The 22,320-nt window shown below is 48.9% G+C and overlaps 1 protein-coding gene across 1 annotated transcript in view; it reads left to right on the top strand.

Moving 5' to 3' along the window:
- ERGIC1 (endoplasmic reticulum-golgi intermediate compartment 1) overlaps nucleotides 1-22,320 on the top strand; it is a 244,021-nt gene that overhangs the window by 81,609 nt on the left and 140,092 nt on the right. The window lies entirely within an intron of this gene.

Raw genomic sequence — 22,320 nt, 5'->3', positions numbered from 1 at the left:
CAGAAAAAGACACTAAACAAGTACAGTATGTACCGACGCCAATGACTGTTTTCTGGAAGAATAATAAGACTGCTGCCGTATATATCCAGGGGTATGGGTCGTTGGTGGGTCGACCACGGGAGGGGGACATGCATTAAGTTGACAGGGACAATAGGTCGACCTGGTCATTAGGTCGACGTACTAGGTCGACATGGGTTTTTGGACTTTTGTTGGTGTTGCTTTCTTCGTAAAGTGACAGGGAACCCCAATTAGTGCACCGTGTCCCCTCGCATGGCTGCTTCGCTCACCATGCTTCGGGCAGGGTTCCTCACTCTGCTACCGCTGCGCCCAGCACAGATTACCGTTCCCAATTGTAGTCCACGTGGATTGTCAAGTATGAAAAAGTCCAAAAAATGGGGGGGGATGTCGACCTAGTACATGTCGACCTAATGCATGTCACCCTTCAGTGGTTGACCTATTGACTGTCAACCTAATCTGTGTCGACCTAACGACCGTATCCAGTCATTTGGCCTGGTCACTGAATGAGTGGGTCACACGTGCTAGGTGCAATTTAGGCTGATTATAATTGGTTGTGGGCATGCTTAGCAAGTGCTTAATTAATCATGTTGCCATTTTTCATGAAAAAATAACAAAATGTTTTCCTAGCTCATTCAGGCATCTGGCCAAAATAACATTGCTCTTGGTCACACCCTTACTGGCTAGTCCTTGCCAGATGGTAAGCCTATATAGTTGATAAAATAATTTTAGATGTTTTGTATCGGTCTTAAATACCGTATAATAAGCACATTTGCCAGATATGAGCTAGCCTTTTTCACAGAGTCCTAAAGGATTTTGGCCTATGCTTTGGATAAACAATCTCATTTATTGAAGGGTCATTAGTGCACTTTCCAAGAAAAATGATTTCCGTGTGACTTATATCTAAAGTTTTAATAAAGGACTTTTAAAATGAAGTGTGCCCCCGAATAGTAAGAGTCTGGTGATAAAGATTTTTTTATTCACTTTAATGTATTCATTTAAATCGTCTGGACACAGGCTCCAGTAAGTAATGTTACGGCATCCGGGGGACCTACTGCTGCGGCCGCCGGTGAGTGAACACAGGCAGCAGGGTGGATGGCGCGCACACACATATTTCTCTAACGTCCTAGTGGATGCTGGGAACTCCGTAAGGACCATGGGGAATAGCGGGCTCCGAAGGAGGCTGGGCACTCTAGAAAGATCTTAGACTACCTGGTGTGCACTGGCTCCTCCCACTATGACCCTCCTCCAAGCCTCAGTTAGATTTCGTGCCCGGCCGAGGTTGGATGCACACTAGGGGCTCTCCTGAGCTCTTAGAAAGTTATAGTCTTAGAATTTTTTTTTTTTCAGTGAGACCTGCTGGCAACAGGCTCACTGCAGCGAGGGACTAAGGGGAGAAGAAGCGAACTCGCCTGCTTGCAGCCGGATTGGGCTTCTTAGGCTACTGGACACCATTAGCTCCAGAGGGATCGACCGCAGGCCCAGCCTTGATGTTCGGTCCCGGAGCCGCGCCGCCGTCCCCCTTACAGAGCCAGAAGCAGGAAGATGGTCCGGAAAATCGGCGGCATGAAGACATCCTGTCTTCACCAAGGTAGCGCACAGCACTGCAGCTGTGCGCCATTGCTCCTCATACACACTTCACACTCCGGTCACTGAGGGTGCAGAGCGCTGGGGGGGGGCGCTCTGAGGCAGCAATAAAAACACCTTGGCTGGCTAAAATACCTCAATATATAGCCCCTGGGGCTATATATGAGGTAAATACCCCTGCCAGAATCCCAAAATAAGCGGGAGAATAGGCCGCGAAAAAGGGGCGGAGCCTATCTCCTCAGCACACTGGCGCCATTTTTCCCTCACAGCTCGGCTGGAAGGAAGCTCCCTGGCTCTTCCCTGCATTTCTACAATACAGTAAGAGGGAAAAAGAGAGGGGGGGCACTAAATTGGCACTGTATACAGTATAAGCAGCTATTAGGGACATAACTCAGTTAGTCCCTGTATATATATAGCGCTCTGGTGTGTGCTGGCATACTCTTACTCTGTCCCCCCAAAGGGCTTTTGTGGGTCCTGTCCTCTATTTGAGCATTCCCTGTGTGTGTGGAGTGTGTCGGTACGGCTGTGTCGACATGTTTGAGGAGGATAATGATGTGGAGGGGGAGCAGATGCCTTTAGCAGAGATGTCACCCCCTGCGGGGCAGACACCGGAGTGGATGGTATTATGGCAAGAAATGAGTGCACGTATAGACTCCTTACATAAAAAATTTGACGACATGCCGACTGTGGGACAGCCGAGTCTTCAGCTCGTGCCGGTCCAAGGGTCTCAAAAGTCATCAGGGGCTCTAAAACGCCCGTTATCTCAGGTGGCACAAGTAGATGTCGACACGGATACTGACGCCAGTGTCGACGACGATGAGTCAAATTTAATGCCCGTTAAGGCCATTCGCTGCATGATTGAGGCAATGAAAGAGGTGTTAAATATTTCTGATTTACATCCAGGTACCACAAAAAAGGGTATTATGTTTGGGGAGAAAAAACTACCTGTAGTTTTTCCCCCGTCAGATGAATTAAATGAAGTGTGTGAAGAAGCGTGGGCTTCCCCTGATAAGAAATTGGTGATTCCTAAGAAATTACTAATGGCGTTCCCTTTCCCGCCAGAGGATAGGTTACGTTGGGAAACACCCCCGAGGGTGGATAAAGCGCTCACACGTTTGTCAAAAAAGGTGGCACTACCGTCCCAGGATACGGCCGCCCTTAAGGAACCTGCTGATAGAAGGCAGGAGGCGATCCTGAAGTCTGTATATACACACTCAGGCATTATACTCAGACCAGCAATTGCGTCAGCTTGGATGTGCAGTGCTGCCGCTGCATGGTCAGATAACCTGTCAGAAAATATTGACACACTAGACAGAGACACGATCCTGTTAACAATTGACCATATCAAAGACTCAGTCTTATACATGAGAGATGCACAGAGGGAAATCTGCCGGCTGGCATCTAAAGTAAGTGCACTATCTATCTCTGCTAGGAGATGCTTATGGACTCGCCAGTGGACTGGAGATGCAGATTCCAAAAGGCACATGGAAGTTTTGCCTTATAAAGGGGAGGAATTATTTGGGGATGGTCTCTCCGACCTAGTTTCCACAGCAACGTCTGGGAAGTCAGCATTTTTACCCCATGTCCCCTCACAGCCTAAGAAGGCGCCATTTTATCAGGTTCAGTCCTTTCGATCCCAGAAAAATAAGCGGGGAAAAGGAGGGTCTTTTCTGTCTAGAGGCAGAGGCAGGGGAAAAAGGCTGCAGCAAACAGCAGGTTCCCAGGAACAAAAGTCCTCCCCCGCTTCCTCTTCCAAGTCCGCCGCATGACGGTGGGGCTTCACAAGCGGAGCCAGGTACGGTGGGGGCCCGCCTCAGGAATTTCAGCGATCAGTGGGTTCGCTCACAGGTAGATCCCTGGATCCTTCAAATAGTATCTCAGGGATACAGGCTGGAATTCGAGGCGATTCCACCCCGCCGTTTCCTAAAATCCGCCTTGCCGATTGCTCCCTCAGACAGGGAGGCAGTGCTAGCGGCAATTCACAAGCTGTATTCCCAGCAGGTGATAATCAAGGTACCCCTACTTCAACAAGGCCGGGTTACTATTCCACACTATTTGTGGTACCGAAACCGGACGGTTCGGTGAGACCCATTCTAAATTTGAAGTCCTTGAACACATACATAAAAAAATTCAAGTTCAAGATGGAATCGCTCAGGGCGGTTATTGCAAGCCTGGACGAGGGGGATTACATGGTATCCCTGGACATCAAGGATGCTTACCTGCATGTCCCCATTTACAATTCTCACCAGGAGTACCTCAGATTTGTGGTACAGGATTGCCATTACCAATTCCAGACGCTGCCGTTTGGACTCTCCACGGCACCGAGGGTATTTACCAAGGTTATGGCGGAAATGATGATACTCCTTCGAAAAAAGGGAGTTTTAATTATCCCATACTTGGACGATCTCCTAATAAAGGCACGATCCAAGGAACAGTTGTTAGTGGGAGTAGCACTATCTCAGGAAGTGCTGAGCCAGCACGGTTGGATTCTGAATATCCCAAAGTCACAGCTGGTCCCCACGACACGTCTAATGTTCCTGGGAATGATTCTGGACACGGCCCAGAAAAAAGTGTTTCTCCCGGAGGAGAAAGCCAGGGAGTTGTCTTCTCTAGTCAGAGACCTCCTAAAACCAAAACAGGTATCGGTGCATCACTGCACGCGGGTCCTGGGAAAGATGGTAGCTTCTTACGAAGCAATTCCATTCGGCAGGTTCCATGCCAGAATCTTTCAGTGGAACCTGTTGGACAAGTGGTCCGGATCGCATCTTCAGATGCATCGTTTAATAACCCTGTCTCCACGAACCAGGGTGTCTCTTCTGTGGTGGCTGAACAGTGCTCATCTTCTGGAGGGCCGCAGATTCGGCATACAGGACTGGGTCCTGGTGACCACGGATGCCAGCCTACGGGGCTGGGGGGCAGTCACAAAGGGAAGAAATTTCCAGGGACTATGGTCAAGTCAGGAGACTGCCCTTCACATAAATATTCTGGAACTAAGGGCCATTTACAATGCCCTAAGTCAAGCAAAATCCCTGCTTCTACACCAGCCGGTGCTGATCCAGTCAGACAACATCACGGCAGTCGCCCATGTGAATCGACAAGGCGGCACAAGAAGCAGGACAGCGATGGCAGAAGCCACAAAAATTCTCCGATGGGCGGAGAATCATGTACTAGCACTGTCAGCAGTGTTCATCCCGGGAGTGGACAACTGGGAAGCAGACTTTCTCAGCAGGCACGACCTCCACCCGGGAGAGTGGGGACTTCATCCAGAAGTCTTCAAAATGATTGTAAATCAATGGGGTCGTCCACAGGTGGACATGATGGCGTCCCGCATAAACAAAAAACTAGAGAAGTATTGCGCCAGGTCAAGAGACCCTCAGGCGATAGCGGTGGACGCCCTAGTGACACCGTGGGTGTACCGGTCAGTATATGTGTTCCCTCCTCTACCTCTCATACCAAAGGTACTGAGAATAATAAGAAAGCGAGGAGTAAACACAATTCTCGTGGTTCCGGATTGGCCAAGAAGAGCGTGGTACCCGGAACTTCAAGAGATGATCTCAGAGGACCCTTGGTCCCTGCCGCTCAGACAGGACCTGCTACAGCAGGGCCCCTGCCTGTTCCAAGACTTACCGCGGCTGCGTTTGACGGCATGGCGGTTGAACGCCGGATCCTGAAGGAAAAGGGCATTCCGGAGGAAGTCATTCCTACGCTTATTAAAGCCAGGAAAGATGTTACGGCAAAACATTATCACCGCATATGGCGGAAATATGTTGCATGGTGCGAGGCCAAAAAGGCCCCAACAGAGGAATTTCAACTGGGTCGATTTCTACATTTCCTGCAAGCAGGAGTGAATATGGGCCTAAAACTAGGCTCCATTAAAGTACAGATCTCGGCTCTGTCGATTTTCTTTCAAAAGGAACTAGCTTCAGTACCTGAAGTTCAGACATTTGTGAAAGGAGTGCTGCATATTCAGCCCCCATTTGTGCCTCCTGTGGCACCGTGGGATCTCAACGTGATGTTGAATTTCTTGAAATCACATTGGTTTGAGCCACTAAAAACCGTGGATCTGAAATATCTCACGTGGAAAGTGGTCATGTTATTGGCCTTGGCATCAGCCAGGCGAGTGTCAGAATTGGCGGCTTTATCATGTAAAAGCCCTTATCTGATTTTTCATATGGATAGGGCAGAATTGAGGACTCGTCCCCAGTTTCTCCCTAAGGTGGTGTCAGCGTTTCACCTGAACCAGCCTATTGTGGTGCCTGCGGCTACTAAGGATTTGGAGGACTCCAAGTTGCTAGACGTTGTCAGGGCCCTGCAAATATATGTTTCCAGGACGGCTGGAGTCAGAAAATCTGACTCGCTGTTTATCCTATATGCACCCAACAAGCTGGGTGCTCCTGCTTCTAAGCAGACTATTGCTCGTTGGATTTGTAGTACAATTCAGCTTGCACATACTGTGGCAGGCCTGCCACAGCCTAAATCTGTCAATGCCCATTCCACAAGGAAGGTGGGCTCATCTTGGGCGGCTGCCCGAGGGGTCTCGGCTTTACAACTTTGCCGAGCAGCTACTTGGTCAGGGGCAAACACGTTTGCAAAATTCTATAAATTTGATACCCTGGCTGAGGAGGACCTGGAGTTCTCTCATTCGGTGCTGCAGAGTCATCCGCACTCTCCCGCCCGTTTGGGAGCTTTGGTATAATCCCCATGGTCCTTACGGAGTTCCCAGCATCCACTAGGACGTTAGAGAAAATAAGAATTTACTCACCGGTAATTCTGTTTCTCGTAGTCCGTAGTGGATGCTGGGCGCCCATCCCAAGTGCGGTCTATCTGCAATACTTGTACATAGTTATTGTTAACTAAATCGGGTTATTGTTGAGCCGTCTGTTGAGAGGCTCTATCGTTTCATACTGTTAACTGGGTTTCATATCACGAGTTGTTCGGTGTGATTGGTGTGGCTGGTATGAGTCTTACCCGGGATTCAAAATCCTTCCTTATTGTGTACGCTCGTCCGGGCACAGTACCTAACTGAGGCTTGGAGGAGGGTCATAGTGGGAGGAGCCAGTGCACACCAGGTAGTCTAAGATCTTTCTAGAGTGCCCAGCCTCCTTCGGAGCCCGCTATTCCCCATGGTCCTTACGGAGTTCCCAGCATCCACTACGGACTACGAGAAACAGAATTACCGGTGAGTAAATTCTTATTTTTCTCTCTCTTTCTCTACTTGTATATCTATCTGTATAATATATTAATATAATATGTCACAACAATGATGATGCGGCACTCGGAGACTTATCCGTGTATTGAAAGTAACGTTTCGGAGATTTATCCGTGTATTGAAAGTAACGTTTCGCGGATGTGCTCCCTTCAGAACAACTAACAAGTTACCAAAGTGCTCAATAAATAACCCCACTTACCCCTCAGACCTCTCCCACCGGCGTTCTCCTCAGTCACGCCGCCCGCAGCTCCGTCAGCTCTCTTGGCTTCCGGCAAGCAGGCGGCAGTGACGTTGCGGGTCCCGGCTGCGTGACCTAGGAAACGCTAGAAACCTAATTAAAACAGGTAATGTAGCATTCGTCAACATCGCTGTGCCTCATACAATCATACTAGTGCAAAGATGTCACAATAACATTTACATTGTGTAAAAACATAGCTGAAATATTCTAAAACTTATGTCCAGCCTGCAAAAAAGTGCTGGTTTACCAAAACCAGTGAGTATGTGTAAACAAATTTTTATATATGCTGACAATACAAAATCAATAAAAGAAGAAATGGGGATAAAACATGTCACCTACATAATAGGACATAAAAATAAAGGAAAGTACATTATAATGTGCTACTACTCACCATGGTGCCCCACTGTAGTACTATGAAATAATAAAACATTAAAGAATGGATACGTTGTAGAAAATGGATTAACCCCAGTGAATCATTTAGCCCTGTGGGGCACAAGGTCTGCAGTTTATAAATCCATTGCGAGGGGACTGCTGGAGTGCCGGAGTATCTTCTGATAGATAGATAGATATATTTCTGTGTGTGTGTGTGTGTGTATGTATGTATGTATGTATGTATGTATGTATATATATATATATATATATATATATATTTCTCTGACGTCCTAAGTGGATGCTGGGACTCCGTAAGGACCATGGGGAATAGCGGCTCCGCAGGAGACTGGGCACAACTAAAGAAAGCTTTAGGACTAACTGGTGTGCACTGGCTCCTCCCACTATGACCCTCCTCCAGACCTCAGTTAGAATCTTGTGCCCGGCTGAGCTGGATGCACCCTAGGGGCTCACCTGAGCTCCTAGAAAGAAAGTATATTTAGGTTTTTTATTTTACAGTGAGATCTGCTGGCAACAGACTCACTGCAGCGAGGGACTAAGGGGAGAAGAAGCGAACCTACCTAACAGGTGGTAGTTTGGGCTTCTTAGGCTACTGGACACCATTAGCTCCAGAGGGATCGACCGCAGGACCCGACCTTGGTGTTCGTTCCCGGAGCCGCGCCGCCGGCCCCCTTACAGAGCCAGAAGCAAGAAGTGTTCCGGAAAATCGGCGGCAGAAGACTTCTGTCTTCAACAAGGTAGCGCACAGCACTGCAGCTGTGCCCCTTTGCTCCTCATGCACACCTCACACTCCGGTCACTGATGGGTGCAGGGCGCTGGGGGGGGGGCGCCCTGAGGGCAATATAAGACACCTTGGCTGGCAAATCATCACAATATATAGTCCCAGGGCTATATATGTGATAAATTACCCCTGCCAGAATCCATAAAAAAGCGGGAGAAAAGTCAGCCGAAAAAGGGGCGGGGCTATCTCCCTCAGCACACTGGCGCCATTTTCTCTTCACAGTGCAGCTGGAAGACAGCTCCCCAGGCTCTCCCCTGTAGTTTTCAGGCTCAAAGGGTTAAAAAGAGAGGGGGGGCACTAAATTTAGGCGCAATATATGTATACAAGCAGCTATTGGGGGAAAAATCACTCAGTTATAGTGTTAATCCCTGCATTTATATAGCGCTCTGGTGTGTGCTGGCATACTCTCTCTCTGTCCCCCCAAAGGACTTTGTGGGTCCTGTCCTCAGTCAGAGCATTCCCTGTGTGTGTGCGGTGTGTCGGTACGGCTGTGTCGACATGTTGGATGAGGAAGGTTACGTGGAGGCAGAGCAGAGGCCGATAAATGGGATGTCGCCCCCTGTGGGGCCGACACCAGAGTGGATGGATAGGTGGAAGGTATTAACCGACAATGTCAACTCCTTACATAAAAGGCTGGATGACATAACAGCTGTGGGACAGCCGGCTTCTCAGCCCGCGCCTGCCCAGGCGTCTCAAAGGCCATCAGGGGCTCAAAAAAAACGCCCGTTACCTCAGATGGCAGACACAGATGTCGACACAGAGTCTGACTCCAGTGTCGACGAGGTTGAGATATATATACACAATCCACTAGGAACATCCGTTACATGATCTCGGCAATGAAAAATGTGTTACACATTTCTGATATGAACCCAAGTACCACATAAAAGGGGTTTTATTTTTGGGGAGAAAAAGCAGCCAGTGTTTTGTTCCCCCATCAGATGAGTGAATGAAGTGTGTAAAGAAGCGTGGGTTCCCCCAATAAGAAACTGGTAATTTCTAAAAAGTTACTGATGGCGTACCCTTTCCCGCCAGAGGATAGGTCACGTTGGGAGATATCCCCTAGGGTGGATAAGGCGCTCACACGTTTGTCAAAAAAGGTGGCACTGCCGTCTTGGGATACGGCCACCTTGAAGGAGCCTGCTGATAAAAAGCAGGAGGCTATCCTGAAGTCTGTATATACACACTCAGGTTATATACTGAGACCTGCAATCGCCTCAGCATAAATAGTGCTGCTGCAGCGTGGTCTGATACCCTGTCAGATAATATTAATACCCTAGACAGGGATAATATTTTGCTAACATAAAGCATATTAAAGACATCGTCTTATATATGAAGGATGCACAGAGGGATATTTGCCGGCTGGCATCCAGAATTAATGCAATGTCCATTCTGCCAGGAGGGTATTAGAAACCCGGCAGTGGACAGGTGATGCTGCCTTTAAAAGGCACATGGAGATTCTGCCTTATAAGGGTGAGGAATTGTTTGGGGATGGTCTCTGGGACCTCGTATCCACAGCAACAGCTGAGAAGAAAAAAAATTTACCTCAGGTTTCCTCACAGCCTAAGAAAGTACCGTATTTTCAGGTACAGTCCTTTCGGCTTCAGAAAAGCAAGCGGGTCAAAGGCGCTTCCTTTCTGCACAGAGGCAAGGGAAGAAGGAAAGCTGCACCAGACAGCCAGTTCCCAGGATCAAAAATCTTCCCCCGCTTCCTCTGAGTCCACCGCATGATGCGGGGGCTCCACAGGTGGAGACAGGTACGGTGGGGGCGCGTCTCGGGAACTTCAGGGACCAGTGGGCTTGCCCACAGGTGGATCCCTAGGTTCTGCAAGTAGTATCACAGGGATACAAGCTGGAGTTCGAGGCGACTCTCCCTCGCCGCTACCTCACATCAGCCTTGCCTGCTGCCCTCGGAGAAAGGTAGTACTGGCGGCAATTCACAAGCTGTACTTCCAGCAGGTGAAATCAAGGTACCCCTCCTTCAACAAGGCCGGGGTTACTATTCCAAAATGTTGTGGTACCGAAACCAGACGGTTCGGTGAGACCCGTTCTAAAATTGAAATCCTTGAACACTTTTATATACGAAGGTTCAAGTTCAAAATGGAATCGCTCAGGGCGATTATTGCAAGCCTGGAGAATTTCATGGTATCACTGGACATCAAGGATGCTTACCTGCATGTCCCTAGTTACCCTCTTCACCAGGAGTACCTCAAAATTGTGGTACAGGATTGTCATTACCAATTCCAGACGTTGCCGTTGGTCTGTCCCCGGCACCGAGGTATTTACCAAGGTAATGGCCGAAATAATTATCCCGTACTTGGACGATCTCCTTATAAAGGCGAGGTCCAGGGAGCAGTTGTTCGTCGGAGTAGCACTATCTCGGGAAGGGCTACAACAGCACGGCTGGATTCTGAATATTCCAAAGTCGCAGCTGGTTCCTACGACGCGTCTACTGTTTCTGGGTATGGTTCTGGACACAGAACAGGATAAAAAGGGTTTCTCCCGGAGGAGAAGTCCAAGGAGTTGTCGTCTCTAGACAGAGACCTCCTAATACAAATACAGGTGTCGGTGCATCAATGCACGCGAGCCCTGGGAAAGATGGTAGCTTCTTACGAAGAAATTCCATTCGCCAGGTCCCATGCAAGGATCTTCCAGTGGGATCTGTGGGACAAGTGGTCCGGGTCGCATCTTCAGATGCATCGGCGGATAACCCTGTCTCCAAGGGCCAGGGTGTCGCTGTTGTGGTGGCTGCAGAGTGCTCATCTTCTAGGGGGCCGCAGATTCGGCATACAGGACTGGGTCCTGGTGACCACGGATGCCAGCCTTCGAGGCTGGGGGGCAGTCACACAGGGAAGAAACTTCCAAGGCTATGGAAAAGTCAGGAGACTTCCCTACACATAAATATTCTGGAACTAAGGGCCATTTACAATGCCCTAAGTCAGGCTAGACCCCTGCTTCAACACCGGCCGGTGCTGATCCAGTCAGACAACATCACAGCGGTCGCTCATGTAAACCGACAGGGCGGCACAAGAAGCAGGATGGCGATGGCAGAAGCCACAAGGATTCTCAGATGGGCGGAAAATCATGTGTTAGCACTGTCCGCAGTGTTCGTTCCCGGAGTGGACAACTGAGAAGCAGACTTTCTCAGAAGACACGACCTCCACCCGGGAGAGTGGGGATTTCATCCAGAAGTCTTCCAAATGATTGTACACCGTTGGGAAAGGCCACAGGTGGACATGATTGCGTCCCGCCTCAACAAACAGTTACAAAGATATTGCGCCAGGTCAAGGGACCCTCAGGCGATAGCTGTGGACGCTCTGGTAACACCGTGGGTGTACCAGTCGGTGTATGTGTTCCCTTCTCTGCCTCTCTTACCCAGGGTAATGAGAATAATAAGAAGGAGAGGAGTAAGAACTATACTCATTGTTCCGGGTTGGCCAAGAAGAGCTTGGTACCCAGAACTCCAAGAAATGATCTCAGAGGACCCATGGCCTCTGCCGCTCAGACAGGACCTGCTGCAGCAGGGGGCCTGTCTGTTCCAAGACGTACCGCGGCTGCGTTTGACGGCATGGCGGTTGAACGCCGGATCCTGACGGAAATGGGCATTCCGGAGGAAGTTATCCCTACGCTATTTAAAGCTAGGACAGAAGTGAACGCAAACCATTATCACCGCATATGGCGGAAATATGTTGCGTGCTGTGAGGCCAGGAAGGCCCCAAAGGAGAAATTTCAGCTAGGTCGATTTCTGCACGTCCTACAGTCAGAGGTGACTATGGGCCTAAAATTGGGTTCCATGAAGGTCCAGATTTCGGCTCTATCAATTTTCTTCCAAAATAGAACTGGCTTCACTGCCTGAAGTTCAGACTTTTGTTAAGGGAGTGCTGCATAGTCAGCCCCATTTGTGGCACTGTGGGATCTCAACGTGGTGTTGGATTTCCTGAAGTCGCATTGGGTTGAGCCACTTAAATCCGTGGAGCTACAATACTTCACATGGAAAGTGGTCATGCTGTGGGCCTTGGCGTCGGCCAAGCGTGTATCAGAATTGGCGGCTTTGTCATACAAAAGCCCTTATCTGTATTTTATATGGATAAGGCGGAATTGAGGACTCGTTCCCAATTCCTTCCTAAGGTGGTATCAGTTTTTCATGTGAACCAACCTATTGTGGTGCCTGCGGCTACTTGGGACTTGGAGGATTCCAAGTTACTGGACGTAGTCAGGGCCTTGAAAAGTATATGTTTCCAGGACGGCTGGAGTCAGGAAAACTGACTCGCTATTTATCCTGTATGCACCCAACAAGCTGGGTGCTCCTGCTTCTAAGCAGACTATTGCTCGCTGGATCTGTAGCACGATTCAACTTGCACATGCTGCGGCTGGACTGCCGCACCCTAAATCTGTAAAAGCCCATTCCACAAGGAAAGTGGGCTCTTCTTGGGCGGCTGCCCGAGGGGTCTCGGCTTTACAACTTTGCCGAGCTGTTACTTGGTCGGGTTCAAACATTTTTGCAACAGTCTACAAGTTTGATACCCTGGCTGAGGAGGACCTAGAGTTTGCTCATTCGGTGCTACAGAGTCATCCGCACTCTCCCGCCCGTTTGGGAGCTTTGGTATAATCCCCATGGTCCTTACGGAGTCCCAGCATCCACTTGGGACGTCAGAGAAAATAAGATTTTACTCACCGGTAAATCTATTTCTCGTAGGCCGTAGTGGATGCTGGGCGCCCATCCCAAGTGCGGATTGTCTGCAATACTTGTTTATAGTTATTGCTTAACTAAAGGGTTATTGTTGAGCCATCTGTTGAGTGGCTCAGTTATATTTCATACTGTTAACTGGGTATAGTATCACGAGTTATACGGTGTGATTGGTGTGGCTGGTATGAGTCTTACCCGGGATTCAAAATCCTTCCTTATTGTGTCAGCTCTTCCGGGCACAGTATCCTAACTGAGGTCTGGAGGAGGGTCATAGTGGGAGGAGCCAGTGCACACCAGTTAGTCCTAAAGCTTTCTTTAGTTGTGCCCAGTCTCCTGCGGAGCCGCTATTCCCCACGGTCCTTACGGAGTCCCAGCATCCACTACGGACTACGAGAAATAGATTTACCGGTGAGTAAAATCTTATTTTATTTATATATATATATATATATTAAGAAGAAGAAAAAGTAGCAGCGGCACTCCGATGAAGTAAATAAACGTGTATTCAAATCAAAATGACATCACAATGGTCACATAAAGAACCAACGGACCCCTTTGTCAAGGTGTGAACGCCTTTGTCAAGGCGTGTTTTATATATATATATATATATATATATATATATATATATATATATAATATATACATGCGCGCGCACACACACTGTGTATAATACAGGAAAGGGATATAAAAAGATATCCAAGCAATTGAGAATGCCAATCAGCGGTGTTCAAACTCTAATTAAGAAGTGGAAAATGAGGGATTCTGTGGAAACCAAATCACGGTCAGGTAGACCAACAAAAATTTTAGCCCCAACTGACAGGAAAATTGTTCGGGATGCAAAGAAAAATCCACAAATAACTTCAGCTGAAATACAGGACTCTCTGAAAAAAAATGATCACACAAGTTGTGTCCGCTTGAATTTCTTCAGTGCCGTGAGTGCCGCCGCTGCATGCTTCTTATGTCAGGAACAGTCTTCTCCCGTTTTCCTTTGGAGGGCACCGGCCATTATCAACAACTACATTAATATACAGGACTCAGGAGTGCCGTAAATTGCCTATTATTGAGCGATTCAGCATCTCTGTATTCAGCCACACGCTCACACTGCGTTACATCTGCACTTGATTAGCCAACCCCCTGTAAAAGCCTAGGAATGCCCAATACATTTATAATACAGTTTTTGGTATTTGTGTCTGAATCTGTACTGCAACTCTGTATGAACACCATTGGGACATGTGCGGTGCAATTCGGACGCATACGCAGATGAAAATCACTGCACATGACAAAAATTGTCCTTCACAGAAATAAAACGAAACAAATAGGCCTCAATAGGAAAAAAAATATATAAACCCCATTGGCCCCCACAGAATAAAATACATTGGCCCCCACAGAATAAAATACATTGGCCCCCACAGAAAAAAATAAAATAAAACATGCATAATTGCCCCAGTCCCCCACAGAAGACTGACCTGTTTGCAGTACTTGCTTACATGCTTGGCTCTGTCCCCAAGAGCAATGTGTATATGACTGTTTACCTCTCGGCACAAAAGTGGTTAGGAGCTGTATTATGTTGTGATCACTGCAGTGCATGTGTTGGCATGGGTACCAACAAGGTGCTGCAGGATATATTGCACCAGACCCAATTGCCTAGTGCAGTGTTTTCCAAACTTTTTTGAATCACGGCGCCCTAGAATATCAGAATTTCTCTGACGTCCTAGTGGATGCTGGGAACTCCGTAAGGACCATGGGGAATAGCGGGCTCCGAAGGAGGCTGGGCACTGTAGAAAGATTTCAGACTACCTGGTGTGCACTGGCTCCTCCCACTATGACCCTCCTCCAAGCCACAGTTAGAATTCGTGCCCGGCCGAGGTTGGATGCACACTAGGGGCTCTCCTGAGCTCTTAGAAAGAATAGACTTAGGTTTTTTATTTTCAGTGAGACCTGCTGGCAACAGGCTCACTGCAGCGAGGGACTAAGGGGAGAAGAAGCGAACTCGCCTGCTTGCAGCCGGATTGGGCTTCTTAGGCTACTGGACACCATTAGCTCCAGAGGGATCGACCGCAGGCCCAGTCCTTTGTGTTCGGTCCCGGAGCCGCGCCGCCGTCCTTCTTACAGAGCCAGAAGCAAGAAGATGGTCCGGAAAATCGGCGGCATGAAGACTCTGTCTTCACCAAGGTAGCGCACAGCACTGCAGCTGTGCGCCATTGCTCCTCTCACACTTCACACTCCGGTCACTGAGGGTGCAGGGCGCTGGGGGGGGGCGCCCTGAGGCAGCAATAATAACACCTTGGCTGGCTAAAATACCTCAATATATAGCCCCAGAGGCTATATATGAGGTAAATACCCCTGCCAGAATTCCATAAAAAGCGGGAGAATAGGCAGCGAAAAAGGGGCGGAGCCTATCTCAGCACACTGGCGCCATTTTTCCCTCACAGCTCGGCTGGAAGGAAGCTCCCTGGCTCTTCCCTGCAATATACAGTAACAGTAAGAGGGAAAAGAGAGGGGGGGCATTACATTTGGCAGTATATATACATATATATTATATGAAAAGCAGCTATTAGGGACATAACTCAGTTAGTCCCTGTATATATATAGCGCTCTGGTGTGTGCTGGCATACTCTCACTCTGTCCCCCCAAAGGGCTTTTTGTGGGTCCTGTCCTCTGTTGAGCATTCCCTGTGTGTGTGGGGTGTGTCGGTACGGCTGTGTCGACATGTTTGATGAGGATAATGAGGTGGAGGCGGAGCAGATGCATTTTGATGGGACGTCACCCCCTGCGGGGCAGACACCCGAGTGGATGAACTTATGGAAAGAAATGAGTGCACGTATAGATTCTTTACATAAGAAATTTGACGACATGCCAAATGTGGGACAGCCGGGATCTCAGCTCGTGCCTGTCCAGGTGCCTCAGGGGTCGTCAGGGGCTCTAAAACGCCCGCTACCTCAGTTTGCAGACCCGGATGTCGACACGGATACTGATAACAGTGTCGACGACGATGAGTCAAATCTAATGCCTGTCAGGGCCATTCACTGCATGATTGAGGCAATGAAAGAGGTGTTAAACATTTCTGATTTACATCCAGGTACCACAAAAAAGGGTATTATGTTTGGGGAGAAAAAACTACCCGTAGTTTCTCTAACGTCCTAGTGGATGCTGGGGACTCCGAAAGGACCATGGGGAATAGCGGCTCCGCAGGAGACTGGGCACAAAGTAAAAGCTTTAGGACTAGCTGGTGTGCACTGGCTCCTCCCCCTATGACCCTCCTCCAAGCCTCAGTTAAGATTTTGTGCCCGAACGAGAAGGGTGCAATCTAGGTGGCTCTCCTGAGCTGCTTAGAGTAAAAGTTTTTAAATAGGTTTTTTTATTTTCAGTGAGACCTGCTGGCAACAGGCTCACTGCATCGAGGGACTAAGGGGAGAAGAAGCGAACTCACCTGCGTGGAGAGTGGATTGGGCTTCTTAGGCTACTGGACATTAGCTCCAGAGGGACGATCACAGGCCCAGCCATGGATGGGTCCCGGAGCCGCGCCGCCGGCCCCCTTACAGAGCCAGAAGAGTGAAGAGGTCCGGAAAATCGGCGACAGAAGACGTCCTGTCTTCAATAAGGTAGCGCACAGCACCGCAGCTGTGCGCCATTGCTCTTAGCACACTTCACACTCCGGTCACTGAGGGTGCAGGGCGCTGGGGGGGGGGCGCCCTGGGACGAAATGAAAATACCTTAAATGGCTAAAAATACATCACATATAGCTCCTGGGCTATATGGATGTATTTAACCCCTGCCAGTTTTCCACAAAAAAGCGGGAGAAAGGCCGCCGAAAAAGGGGCGGAGCCTATCTCCTCAGCACACAAGCGCCATTTTTTCCTCACAGCTCCGTTGGAGGAAGGCTCCCTGACTCTCCCCTGCAGTCCTGCACAACAGAAACAGGGTAAAACAAAAGAGGGGGGGCACTAAATTGGCATATTAATATATACAGCAGCTATATTAGGGAAAAACACTTATATAAGGTTATCCCTGTATATATATATATAGCGCTCTGGTGTGTGCTGGCAAACTCTAACTCTGTCTCCCCAAAGGGCTAGTGGGGTCCTGTCCTCTATCAGAGCATTCCCTGTGTGTGTGCTGTGTGTCAGTACGCTGTGTCGACATGTATGAGGAGGAAAATGGTGTGGAGGCGGAGCAGTTGCCTGTGTTAGTGATGTCACCCCCTAGGGAGTCGACACCTGACTGGATGGTCTTATGGAAAGAATTACGTGATAGTGTCGGCACTTTACAAAAGACTGTTGACGACATGACACAGCCGGCAAATCAGTTAATACCTGTACAGGCGTCTCAAACACCGTCAGGGGCTATAAAACGCCCGTTACCTCAGGTCGATACAGATACAGACACTGACACGGACACTGACTCCAGTGTCGACGGTGAGGAAACAAACGTATTTTCCAGTAGGGCCACACGTTACATGATCACGGCAATGAAGGAGGTTTTGAACATTTCTGATACTACAAGTACCACAAAAAAGGGTATTATGTGGGGTGTGAAAAAACTACCCGTAGTTTTTCCTGAATCAGATGAATTAAATGAGGTGTGTGATGAAGCGTGGGTTTCCCCCGATAAAAAACTGCTAATTTCTAAAAAATTATTGGCATTATACCCTTTCCCGCCAGAGGTTAGGGCGCGTTGGGAAACACCCCCTAGCGTAGATAGGGCGCTCACACGCTTACCAAAACAAGTGGCGTTACCGTCCCCTGATACGGCCGCCCTCAAGGAACCAGCTGATAGGAAGCTGGAAAATATCCTTAAAAGTATATACACACATACTGGTATTATACTGCGACCAGCAATCGCCTCAGCCTGGATGTGCAGTGCTGGGGTGGCTTGGTCGGATTCCCTGACTGAAAATATTGATGTAAGCTCTCACGAGTAGGGCCCTCTTCCCTCATGTGCTTATACTTTTCTTACTTTAATAATCCTCAACTGCCCAGATCCCACCTGGAACTTATCTCTATGTTTACTGGTGTAGTTATGCTTAGTTGCCCTGTACTTGTCCTATATTGTATTCAACTGTAAGTCACTGTTTTCCTATTTTTTATGTGCATTTGTACTCTGTAATCGGGCGCTGCGGAACCCTTGTGGCGCCATATAAATAAAGGATAATAATAATAATAATAATAATAATACCCTGGACAGGGACAATATATTATTGACTATAGAGCATTTAAAGGATGCATTTCTATATATGCGAGATGCACAGAGGGATATTTGCACTCTGGCATCAAGAGTAAGTGCGATGTCCATTTCTGCCAGAAGAGGATTATGGACGCGACAGTGGTCAGGGGATGCGGATTCCAAACGGCATATGGAAGTATTGCCGTATAAAGGGGAGGAGTTATTTGGGGTCGGTCTATCGGACCTGGTGGCCACGGCAACGGCTGGAAAATCCACCTTTTTACCCCAAGTCACCTCGCAGCAGAAAAAGATACCGTCTTTTCAGGCTCAGTCCTTTCGTCCCCATAAGGGCAAGCGGGCAAAAGGCCACTCATATCTGCCCCGGGGCAGAGGAAGGGGAAAAAGACTGCAGCAAACAGCCTCTTCCCACGAACAGAAGCCCTCCCCCGCTTCTGCCAAGTCCTCAGCATGACGCTGGGGCCTTACAAGCGGACTCAGGCATGGTGGGGGCCCGTCTCAAGAATTTCAGCGCGCAGTGGGCACACTCGCAAGTGGACCCCTGGATCCTGCAGGTAGTATCTCAGGGGTACAAATTGGAATTCGAGACGTCTCCCCCTCGCCGGTTCCTGAAGTCTGCTTTACCAACGTCTCCCCCCGACAGGGAGGCGGTATTGGAAGCCATTCACAAGCTGTATTCCCAGCAGGTGATAATCAAGGTACCCCTCCTACAACAGGGAAAGGGGTATTATTCCACGCTGTTTGTGGTACCGAAGCCGGACGGCTCGGTGAGACCCATTTTAAATCTGAAATCCTTGAACACTTACATAAAAAGGTTCAAGTTCAAGATGGAGTCACTCAGAGCAGTGATAGCGAACCTGGAAGAAGGGGACTATATGGTGTCTCTGGACATCAAGGATGCTTACCTCCATGTCCCAATTTGCCCTTCTCACCAAGGGTACCTCAGGTTTGTGGTACAGAACTGTCACTATCAGTTTCAGACGCTGCCGTTTGGATTGTCCACGGCACCCCGGGTCTTTACCAAGGTAATGGCCGAAATGATGATTCTTCTTCGAAGAAAAGGCGTCTTAATTATCCCTTACTTGGACGATCTCCTGATAAGGGCAAGGTCCAGAGAACAGTTAGAGGTCGGAGTAGCACTATCTCAAGTAGTACTACGACAGCACGGATGGATTCTAAATATTCCAAAATCACAGCTGATTCCGACGACACGTCTGCTGTTCCTAGGGATGATTCTGGACACAGTACAGAAAAAGGTGTTTCTCCAGGAGGAGAAAGCCAAGGAGTTATCCGACCTAGTCAGGAACCTCCTAAGACCAGGCCAAGTGTCAGTACATCAATGCACAAGGGTCCTGGGAAAGATGGTGGCTTCTTACGAAGCGATTCCATTCGGCAGATTCCACGCAAGAACTTTTCAGTGGGATCTGCTGGACAAATGGTCCGGATCGCATCTTCAAATGCATCAGCGGATAACCCTGTCTCCAAGGACAAGGGTGTCTCTCCTGTGGTGGTTACAGAGTGCTCATCTCCTAGAGGGCCGCAGATTCGGCATTCAGGATTGGGTCCTGGTGACCACGGATGCCAGCCTGAGAGGCTGGGGAGCAGTCACACAGGGAAGAAATTTCCAGGGCTTGTGGTCAAGCATGGAAACGTCACTTCACATAAATATCCTGGAACTAAGGGCCATTTACAATGCCCTAAGTCAGGCAAGACCTCTGCTTCAGGGTCAGCCGGTGTTGATCCAGTCGGACAACATCACGGCAGTCGCCCACGTAAACAGACAGGGCGGCACAAGAAGCAGGAGGGCAATGATGGAAGTGGCAAGGATTCTTCGCTGGGCGGAGAATCATGTAATAGCACTGTCAGCAGTGTTCATTCCGGGAGTGGACAACTGGGAAGCAGACTTCCTCAGCAGACACGATCTTCACCCGGGGGAGTGGGGACTTCACCCAGAAGTCTTCCACATGATTGTGAACCGTTGGGAAAAACCAAAGGTGGACATGATGGCGTCCCGCCTCAACAAAAAACTGGACAGATATTGCGCCAGGTCAAGGGACCCTCAGGCAATAGCTGTGGACGCTCTGGTAACACCGTGGGTGTACCAGTCAGTGTATGTGTTCCCTCCTCTTCCTCTCATACCAAAAGTACTGAGAATCATAAGAAGGAGAGGAGTAAAGACTATACTCGTGACTCCGGATTGGCCAAGAAGGACTTGGTACCCGGAAATTCAAGAGATGCTCACGGAAGACCAGTGGCCTCTACCTCTAAGAAAGGACCTGCTCCAGCAGGGACCATGTCTGTTCCAAGACTTACCGCGGCTGCGTTTGACGGCATGGCGGTTGAACGCCGGATCCTGAAGGAAAAAGGCATTCCGGATGAAGTCATCCCTACCCTGATCAAAGCCAGGAAGGATGTAACCATACAACATTATCACCGTATTTGGCGTAAATATGTTGCGTGGTGCGAGGCCAGGAAGGCCCCTACAGAGGAATTTCAACTGGGTCGTTTCCTGCATTTCCTGCAAACAGGACTGTCTATGGGCCTCAAATTAGGGTCCATTAAGGTTCAAATTTCGGCCCTGTCAATATTCTTCCAAAAAGAACTGGCTTCTGTTCCTGAAGTTCAGACGTTTGTCAAGGGAGGACTGCATATACAGCCTCCTTTTGTGCCTCCAGTGGCACCTTGGGATCTCAATGTAGTTTTGGGATTCCTAAAATCACATTGGTTTGAACCACTCACCACTGTGGACTTAAAATATCTCACATGGAAAGTGGTAATGCTGTTAGCCCTGGCTTCAGCCAGGCGTGTCTCAGAATTGGCGGCTTTATCCTATAAAAGCCCTTACCTAATTTTTCATACGGACAGGGCAGAATTGAGGACTCGTCCTCAATTTCTTCCTAAGGTGGTTTCAGCATTTCACTTAAACCAGCCTATTGTGGTGCCTGCGGCTAATAGGGACTTGGAGGATTCCAAGTTGCTGGACGTAGTCAGGGCCCTGAAAATATATGTTTCCAGGACGGCTGGAGTCAGAAAATCTGATTCGCTGTTTATCCTGTATGCACCCAGCAAGCTGGGTGCTCCTGCTTCTAAGCAGACGATTGCTCGTTGGATTTGTAGTACAATTCAGCTTGCACATTCTGTGGCAGGCCTGCCACAGCCAAAATCTGTAAAAGCCCATTCCACACGGAAAGTGGGCTCATCTTAAGCGGCTGCCCGAGGGGTCTCGGCTTTACAACTTTGCCGAGCAGCTACTTGGTCAGGGGCAAACACGTTTGCTAAATTCTACAAATTTGATACCCTGGCTGAGGAGGACCTGGAGTTCTCTCATTCGGTGCTGCAGAGTCATCCGCACTCTCCCGCCCGTTTGGGAGCTTTGGTATAATCCCCATGGTCCTTTCGGAGTCCCCAGCATCCACTAGGACGTTAGAGAAAATAAGAATTTACTTACCGATAATTCTATTTCTCATAGTCCGTAGTGGATGCTGGGCGCCCAACCCAAGTGCGGATTGTCTGCATTACTTGTACATAGTTATTGTTACAAAAATCGGGTTATTGTTGTTGTGAGCCATCTTTTCAGAGGCTCCTCTGTTATCATGCTGTTAACTGGGTTCAGATCACAAGTTGTACGGTGTGATTGGTGTGGCTGGTATGAGTCTTACCCGGGATTCAAAATCCTTCCTTATTGTGTACGCTCGTCCGGGCACAGTATCCTAACTGAGGCTTGGAGGAGGGTCATAGGGGGAGGAGCCAGTGCACACCAGCTAGTCCTAAAGCTTTTACTTTGTGCCCAGTCTCCTGCGGAGCCGCTATTCCCCATGGTCCTTTCGGAGTCCCCAGCATCCACTACGGACTATGAGAAATAGAATTATCGGTAAGTAAATTCTTTTTTTTTTCCCCATCAGATGAACTAAATGAAGTGTGTGAAGAAGCGTGGCTTTTCCCTGATAAAAAATTGTACTTGGTTCTCCAAGTACCAGCTTGCGGGGGAGGCTTGCTGGGACTTGTAGTACTGCTACTAAAAACAATATTCTGATTTTTTACACTTGGTTATCAGCCCCCCATCCGCCGCTCTTGGATGGGGGGGGACAGCCTCGGGCTTCACCCCTGGCCCTTGGGTGGCTGGAGGGGGGGGACCCCTTGATTTAAGGGGTTCCCACTCCTCCAGGGTACCCCGGCCAGGGGTGACTAGTTGGGGATGTAATGCCAGGGCCGCCAGGACCACAATAAAAGTTCCCCCC

Source organism: Pseudophryne corroboree, chromosome 6 (assembly GCF_028390025.1).
Source record: "Pseudophryne corroboree isolate aPseCor3 chromosome 6, aPseCor3.hap2, whole genome shotgun sequence".
Lineage (NCBI taxonomy): Eukaryota > Metazoa > Chordata > Amphibia > Anura > Myobatrachidae > Pseudophryne > Pseudophryne corroboree.
Note: the sequence above shows the minus strand (reverse complement) of the source record. Positions and strands in the feature narration are given on the sequence as shown.